This window comes from Parasteatoda tepidariorum, chromosome 2 (genome assembly GCF_043381705.1).
Source record: "Parasteatoda tepidariorum isolate YZ-2023 chromosome 2, CAS_Ptep_4.0, whole genome shotgun sequence".
In the NCBI taxonomy this organism is placed as follows: Eukaryota; Metazoa; Arthropoda; class Arachnida; order Araneae; family Theridiidae; genus Parasteatoda; species Parasteatoda tepidariorum.
The window spans coordinates 43,891,887-43,901,520 of NC_092205.1; the positions used below are offsets into that span (position 1 = coordinate 43,891,887).

Genomic DNA, 9,634 nt, shown 5'->3' on the forward strand with positions numbered 1-9,634 from the left:
ATTGTCTTTTGTGTAAAAAAAAAATGAAAATAGTAGCTTCATGACTGAAATGACCGGTCACGCAAATTATAACGCAATAAATTGAATTCTAAATTCGGATATCATTTAAATCATTATAGCTTTAAAAATATATTAATGAAAAATTAACAACATCCACAAAATGTAAATTGCATTTCATCATACTATCACACATAAAGCATATACGATAAAGAACTAATATTGGTATTAATTTTGAAAAAAATAATAATAAACTAATACTTGTTTAAGATAATTTTTGGGATATTATAGATCCCTTAATTCAATGTGTGTTCAGTTTAATTGAATTGTATAATTTTTCGTAATTTAATTTATTTCATGATCTTGCCCTAGCCAAAAGCGTATTTATTCATGTTTCCCCCCAGAAAAATAATAATTAAATAAATACTAACCGATGCGGAACTTTAAAAAAATCATACCTAAATAAAAAAGGAACACTGCGTCGGCCGGGAGTCGAACCCGGGTCAACTGCTTGGAAGGCAGCTATGCTAACCGTTATACCACCGACGCTTACAATACTTGTTAATGTTAATAAATAAAATGCAAGTAATTAGCATATGATGACCAATATTTTTGTGTTATATTTTTTATTATAAATATACATAATACATACCTTAATAGTTGAGCTAGGGCTAATTTGAAAAATTACAGAGACGAAAGAGAAATTTGTTTATTTTAAATAGTTTTCTTTGAAATACTAAGTAAGAAAAATAAAGTTAATAACTTAATTTAAGCACAATACATAAAGAAAAAAAAAGTTTGGATTAGAAAATTCGAACAGAATTTTCAGTACTTCACTATCACAATATAATATTATTTAATCTAATATTTAAATTAATTCATAACACATGATATTTTTGAAAAACCTGGCGAAAATGAATTCGAGACATATTTTTTTAAATAAATAAATAAATAACAACTTTAAAATTATAATTCTTGTTGTTACAGAAAATGTCCTTTTTGTATTGGCGGGGAGAGAGGTTCTAATTCATCCAGCCAAAAAAGGCTTAAATATATTTATATTAATAGCTGAAGACGCTGAAAATTTGAATCTGTCACTATTATATTATTATGTAAATTTAACGGATAAATATTTAATTCATAGAAAATATTTTATGAACAACAATAATGCGATTTTCAAATAAATTTAAAATGGTCATTAGAATAATAAAAAGAAAGATCACCAATAAAATTATATTTTTCGCATTTAAAAAAAAATAGATATGTTTTGTTCGAAATGATTCATTTTGTACTGAAGATTGAATCCCGCATATATTTATAAATTTCAAAAAAATAATTTTAAGCATGAAATTATATATGTATATGAAAATATATCATTCCGATGGCATTCTGATAAGCATTTTCTGATAAACAATATTCTGATAAGCATTTTTTAATTATTATTATTAATCTTTATTATTATTATTATTATTATTAATTTATTAATATTTTTTTATTATTTTNTTTCACTTCTTCCGCGCGGAGGGACTTCACGCACTACTTTTTTTTTTTTTTTTTTAATAATTACGCTTGTTTTAGGAGCAGACTCGATAAGTTTACCCCAGGTATCCACCCATCTCTTCAAACCACTGCCAGCTGATATTAGAAAGAAAAAAAAGATAATTTCTAAATTTAATTGTAATAATATTGTAATAAACACTGTAATAATTCAACATTCATTACATTGCAGGTTGCTTTATTTATTAATTTTACTTCTGCAGATATTAAATTTCGAATTTTAAATACATATATCTATTCATTATTTGTGATGTTTCTCAGATTAAGCAACAGAATTGAAACAGACTCGCAGAAATATAAAGTTTTTAATTTAATACAAAATTCAAATCTGTCTTTAGAACTTACAAGATTTTATTATTATTCTTAATAGACAGATAGTGTTAATTTCTTAATAAATTTCTACATAGTTTTTGATAACCCAATTAAAAATTTTAAAAAAAATAGGAAGAAACTATTTTTTTTTTCTTTCTCCACTATGGGATTGGAAGAAATTTAATTGTGGTTGGGTGAATTATTTACTTATTTTAAGTTTTATTTATTCCAGTTATTTATTTTCAATCTCAGAATGACGCTATAATTCAATATTTCAATCAATGTCGCTAATTTAGATATTATTCACAATACTTATATTTTTATTTATTGATTCGATATCGATCATCTAAATTTAAACACGTAGATAGTTTTAATATCGACCCAGAGCTTGTCAAATAATTAATACTCGTTGCACGTCTCAGGGCACTTAGCCAAAATAAGTACCTTTTCACTTAATTAAAGGTAAACGTTCATTTTCGATATTTTTTCTATAAGTATTTGCCTCAATCCTCCTCTAAGGAGCCGTGGTGGCTAAAATGGGATAGAGCGCTCGCCTTCCAAAGAGGTGAACCGGTTCAAATCCCAGCAAGGGCTGATTGATACGAATTCAGCATCCGGCTTGTGCCCAACCACGGTGCTGACGTAAAATAACCTCAGTGGTTAGAGTTCCTTTGTTGTCAGGCTAACCGAGGGAGGATCTCGTGGTCTTCCTCTCCATCTAACGCAAATACGGGTTAGTTCCACCAAAAAGTCCTCCACAAAGGCAAATTTCTCCCAATACTTGATCCAGGAGTTCCCTTGTCTTCTGGATTGGATACTTTGGGATTATCCCGTCGACCATTTTCGTCAAACCTAAAAACCGCGCTAAGCCTAAAAACTAGCGCCAAAGAAGTTGGCGAACGTTGGCAGGTCGACGGGATAATCCCAAAGGGGAATAAGGGGGGGGGGGATTATTCCGTCTACCATTTTCGTTAAACCCGATATTATCGTTAAAAGGTAGTTTATTTAGTATTTATTATTTAAAATTAATTATTTATTAGTTTTTTTATTATTATGATTTAATACATTTATTGTGTTTACAATGTTTATTTTGTAAAAACTAGCGCCGAACCTAAAAACTGGCACCAAAAGATTTGGCGATAATCCCAAAGTATCCTGGATGGGGTTTAAAATTGCAAGGCTACGGAGTTGAACATTGGTTGACGAAAAATGAAAATTCGGCTTGCTGTTCGGTCGCGGTCGGCGGTTATAAAATTAAATCATCCTCTAAGCTAAAAACCAAAAATTATAATGCAATCATTTTACAGAATCACAACTCTAGATATTGTTTTGTTTTCGAAAAATAATAAAATAAAAATTTAAAAAACAATGTTTATTAAAAGAATAAAAAAGGAGAAAATAGTTCTACTTTATGACTCTTAAAAAGAGAGAAGAAGGAAACTTTCAGAAGACCTGGAAAAATGTTCGTTGGTGATGGTAGTTTATTTCAACCTAAACTAGCGCCAAACCTAAATGTACGTTGTTCATGATACAAAAACAGAATTATTTTCTCCTTTTTAATCAGATTGAAAAAAGTAATTTTTAAAACCTTTATTTATTTATTTATCTATTAATTTCTTTATTTATTTATTATTATTATTATTGCTACTACTACTACTTTTTTTTCTTTTCAGGTTGTGTCTGTTATTTTGTGACAGAGAGTATCGTAATTTCAATTGCTGACAAAAGAAGAAACAAATTTTGTTTATAATATTTAACACATTATTGCAACTTGTTTTGTCATCAAGCACAGACTACTTACCATAATTTGTCTGTGTAAATAACTCCCCTAGTCATGCGTCTGGAGTGGTGGTGGTGACTACGTTTACAAGGTTTAATTATTTGAAATAGGGATGGCTTGCATTATTTAAGACAGATTTTGACTGGGATTGGAGAAAAAAGGGAAGCAGGGGAGAAAGAATCTCCCCTCTTTTAAATGCGATATTTCTTGTTTCAATAGCAGCAGACGGCATTAGACTTCGTGGCGAGGGGAATTCTTTCCATAGACAAACTATACGAACTATAATGACCTGTACTACAAGAGCTCTGGAATGATCATTCCAGATGGAGTGACGTCACGAGCTACACAATTCTAGTTAGAAACTGCTTCTGCAATTGAGTTCTCCAGCTCGTCGACAGAAAAAAGATCTTATCTATATAATTCTTTGCTATAAAAGGTGTTTCTTCTATATAATTCTCCTAATTTAATTTGCAATTTTGCTATCCAAGTCATTTATCAATGTTATTTTCCTTTAAATAAATGATCCGTGTTCTAAGAAGTGGCTAAACAAACCATACAGTAAAAAAATATATATATGAATAAACATATAAAATATAAAAGAAATGAAAAAAAAAATTGTAAAATAAGTTGCATGCTATCTCTGAATATCTAATACAATACATAATTATATTAGTGATAAATTGTATTTAGACTGGTAGACTTCTCAGAAACAATTGCAACTTTACTTGTATTGCCATGCAGCACAGACTTCTATCTGAAATGTGGATGCTCTTCCAGTTAATCGGAAAAAGTTCAGAATTTTGATTGATGATAAGTTTCGTTAGGCGATAATATCTCTATAAATTCTTCTTGTATCAATCTAGAAATGATGGAAACATGTCTTGTAATTTTTAACAGAGGTGCTGTAGAGACTTCAGAGCTGGTCGAAAAGTGGTCAAAATTTCGATTGCAAGATTCTGTTACTATCACTAACAGAGAGAAAAAAATTAACAAAAATGTGTTAAGAAAATATGGCTTGCGGTACAAGTTTGTAAAATGTTAATTTCTAAACTCTACATTGAGTTAAAAATGGCGTCAGGCTTTCACATTCGAGATTGATGGACTGACACTTTTCGAACAAAATAGTGTGTGTCTAGCAAATAGTGAATGTGGGAGATAATTTTCCAAATAAATTTCAACTTGCAATTTTAGAAATTTAGTAATATTTCATTCCCATAAATGAGGTTTTATTGCAAATTTTTGAAATAATAATGTTCATATCCCTTTACAAAATAACTAATGCAGAATATATATGTAAATAACTTAGATGAAACTATTTAAATAATAAGTTAGAAACCAAAAACAAGAAAGCATAATGGATAAACTAAATAAGAAAATGCAGGCAAAAATTCAAATATTGTATTAAAATTGTATGAAAATTTAATGATACACAAAAAAAAAAAAAAAAAAAAAAAAAAAAAAAAAAAAAAAAACACAAGTCAAAAGTACACTGAGAAAATACTAATATGAACACGTCTACATATAAGAAACGTAAATAAAGATAAAATTACTGTTAGAGTAAGCAAAATAGAATAACATAAAATATAAATTGCCCGATCTTTAAAAATTTAGTACTGACCACTTTCGAAAAATTTGAAGAAAAAAAATTTTGAAAAAGAGAGCAAAATCTTTCAATGATTAAAAAATCCAATAAAGTGCTGTTATCTATATTCTTCAGGAATAAAAAATCCTAAATTTCACCCCATAGGCCTATTTATGCGGGCTTCAATATCGGCTGAATTAGTTGAACTTCTTTAAAATACTTTGAATTAAAAAATTATAATTACAATAATTAAAATGAAAATTATAATTCTCTAAGGTAATTTTGAAATTCTTAGAAGCTGAAAGAAAATTTGTTTTATTATTACAAATAAATTTAAACCTAAGAATTTAACCAATCAAAATATTCTTAAAAGTATAAGTTGGAATTAAGATGTGTTAAACTAATAACATTAAACTTAAAATCTCTTCTTTTATCGTATAATCCAATTAAAAAATTTTCATTATGAAGTTTAATTTAAAGATCTGAAAAATTGGTGCCTTTAACATTTGAATTAGTCTTTATTAAATTAAGTTAGTTAGGATAAATATCTTTAATTAAATCAAAATCATTACGATCATAAATAATTAAATCATCAATAAATCTAAACCCAATTAGTAAGGATACAGTGTATTAGCAGACAATGTGTCCCTTGATGAATGTTTTTGCTAACGTACATATCTTTAGAATTTCGTTTTCGCTTGCTTTTGGTTTCTGACTTTTTGTTCAATTTGTTTACATAAGACAAATTTGGTTTTAGCTGCTTCTAGCACTTTTCTGTTTTGACGTATTATTTTAAAGCATTTTTCTTAAAATTTGCTTAAATCAATTCCAGACTTTGATTGGATAGATAAAATTATTTATAAGCTGTCCTTTATAACGTGAAACTTAGATATTACTTCATCAAATCAACTTACGCATCTTCGTACTTAAGTGTCAGTCCTATCAATCTACTTCGTATCTTATCACTCGGTATACTTTCAAATCCAAACCAACATTTAACCCTTTGACGCAGATGGAAAACCGGATTACGTTCAACTTAAACCAACAGTTAACCTTTTGACGCAGATGAGAAACTGGATTACGTTCAATGCACGTTCAATTACGTTCTTTGACGTAGATGGAAAACTGGATTACGTTCAAACTCAAACCAACAGTTAACCATTTGACGCAGATGAAAAACCGGATTACGTTCAAACTTAAACCAACAGTTAACCCTTTGACGCAGAGGAAAAACTGGATTACGTTCAAACTGAAACCAACATTTAATCCTTTGACGCAGATGAAAAATCGGATTTTGTTCAAACCCAAACTAATAGTTAACCCTTTGAAGCAGATGGAAAAACGGATTATGTTCAAACCCAAACCAGCAGTTAACCCTTTGACGCAGATGGAAAACCAGATTACGTTCAAACTCAAACCAACAGTTAACCCTTTGACGCAGAGGAAAAACTGGATTACGTTCAAACTGAAACCAACATTTAATCCTTTGACGCAGATGAAAAATCGGATTTTGTTCAAACCCAAACTAATAGTTAACCCTTTGAAGCAGATGGAAAAACGGATTATGTTCAAACCCAAACCAGCAGTTAACCCTTTGACGCCGATGGAAAACCGGATTACGTTCAAACTCAAACCAACAGTTAACCCTTTGACGCAGAGGAAAAACTGGATTGCGTTCAAACTCAAACCAACAGTTAACCCTTTGACGCAGATGGAAAATCGGTTTGCGTTCAAACCCAAACCAATAGTTAACTCTTTGAAGCAGATGGGAAACCGGTGTCTCTATTTTATATATATTTTTTTCTGACGTTCTAATTACAAGCAAAAATTCATTTTAATATTTTTTTAATTATGAAAAACAGTCTAATAGTTACTAAAAACATCTGTCAAACAATCGGAATTATATTTATACTAAAATATATATATAATCCAAAAAAAGTAGTTTGATTTTTTTTTCATTCAAATTCAAAATTGTATAAATATTTGAATTTGCAAATTAAAGAAATAACAATGATAAATAATTGTTTCTCTTAGATCTAAATAACTGCAAACAGGAGTAAAATTTGAAAAATTATTGTTTGGAAGTGAGCCGTGTTTGAAAGATCTTACCTTTAACGCAGAAACCGGTGTTTCATAATTAAATTAATAAAATATTAAACATAATACTTTTTACTTACTTTGACATTAAATCAAAACACGGTTCACTTCCAAACAATAATCTTTCAAATTTGTAATTATTTGCAATTATTTAAATCTAAGAGAAACAGATGTTCATTATGGAAGTTCCTTTAATTTACAAAATCAACTATTGAAAAAATTTTGATTATGAATGAAAAAAAAATTCTTTCAAATTCTTTTTTGGATTTTATATTATAGTACAAATAAAATTTTGTTAATATATTTGAAATTAAAAAAATATTAAAACATACTTTTCTTGTAATTAGAGAGTCAGGAAAAAAATATATATAAGAGAAGCGTTCCATCTGCGTCAAAGTTTCATGCTAGCTTCTTAGCCTTAATAAAATAAATTAATGCATCAAATTGATTACATTTATAAGATGACCGGTTTATAAAAAAAGTGTATCTTAAGCTACGTGAAAAGAAATTTTTTTATTTTGTTATTTGATTTGAATAAACTTTTAAGACAATGGGAGATCACAGAAAATAATTTTAACGAATCAATTTTCCTACGTCAGAGCTTAATTTAGGATCCAGTCAGTTGATTCTTATTTTGTATAAAAAAGAAAGTATATTTAAGCTAGAAAAAAAAACTGTAATGAAAAAAACTCATTGTAGATATTAAATAAGGGAAATAATTTTTACCACTATCGTCTTTTGAAGTCATTAATAACAAAAAGACATAACGCTTTTGTTCCATCACTTATGCTCATTGGTGTGTCAGCATTTTGTACGCGTCGGTTATATTGATTACTTTTCCCGATAGATGCCGCTACAAGTTTAAAAGCTCAGAACTTAGGTGATCGATTCATATTCATTGGTCGAGGAACAATGCAATAAAAATCGAATTACCAAAAAAATATTTCTTTATCTTTTCAGTTCGAATCCACATCGGTTTTTACACAATTTTTTTTCCTTCATCATTATCGAAGAAAAATATTCATTAAAACTCTTTGCAAATGAAGACGCTCTAAGATTGAGAAACCAAGCTGTTCTTTTCCCTACTCCAGTTTTATCAATGAATTAATTCAAGCGTTTAGCAATTATAATGCAGTGGTTGATAAAAGTAACTTTAACGCTTGACTAAAATCTCTTGTAAGTGGTTTATGGGCTTCTTTTCCCAGATAATTATTTGGGAGAGAAGGGAGTTATCACTTTAACAAAAATAATTCGAGTTTTTACTCTCAACAATATTTATCGGCTTTTATTCTCAGAGTTCTTCAGAATTTTTTTTTTTACCCCTCCGCGACGATCCTTATTGTTGTCTTAATTTTGTCGCGAATTTTTCACGCTACGTGAAGTATCGTTCTGCTGATGGGAGATAGGGGGAAGGGAGGAATAGAAGGAAAATCTCATTATCCTACGGAGCCGGAGAAAATAATTAAAACAAAGCCGATAACGATGACTAACAATAGCTTTAATCTTAATTGAAAATCGCAATCGTACGGAAAAAGAAATTTCTCGGGTAAACAATGCCGCGTTCCGGATTTAATTGGGTTTTGATCATGCGTGCATTTTGTTTACATTGGCTGATTGCTATACTGAAAAGCTCAAAATTCTTGTGTAAAGGCTTTCGATAACAGCTAAATTGCTTGAAATTTTTATTTTATTCTGTATTATGCGAGGTCACGGAGATTCAGAGACACAAAGCCGTCGCTTATCTGATGAAAGGAAATTTGTTTTAATGAAACCTCATTCAATACAAATAGCATTTCGAACGAAATCGACTAATTGTTTGAAATGGAATTGATATTCATTCTTTTAGAAACATTCTTGCACAAAAGGGATGGATTTTAAGTTTATTTTAAAAAACCGAAACCGTGAAAGGAAGATTATATTCGATGGAAAACTGGATTACGTTCAAACTCAAACCAACAGTTAACCATTTGACGCAGATGAAAAACCGGATTACGTTCAAACTTAAACCAACAGTTAACCCTTTGACGCAGAGGAAAAACTGGATTACGTTCAAACTGAAACCAACATTTAATCCTTTGACGCAGATGAAAAATCGGATTTTGTTCAAACCCAAACTAATAGTTAACCCTTTGAAGCAGATGGAAAAACGGATTATGTTCAAACCCAAACCAGCAGTTAACCCTTTGACGCAGATGGAAAACCGGATTACGTTCAAACTCAAACCAACAGTTAACCCTTTGACGCAGAGGAAAAACTGGATTACGTTCAAACTCAAACCAACAGTTAACCCTTTGACGCAGATGAAAAAC

General features: G+C 29.6%; 1 non-coding gene across 1 annotated transcript; it reads right to left on the bottom strand.

The window, feature by feature from the left end:
* Positions 1 to 474: 474 nt before the first annotated feature.
* TRNAG-UCC (transfer RNA glycine (anticodon UCC)) lies at positions 475 to 546 on the bottom strand. Its single transcript has one exon. It is a non-coding gene; the product is annotated as a tRNA-Gly (tRNA).
* Positions 547 to 9,634: the final 9,088 nt, after the last annotated feature.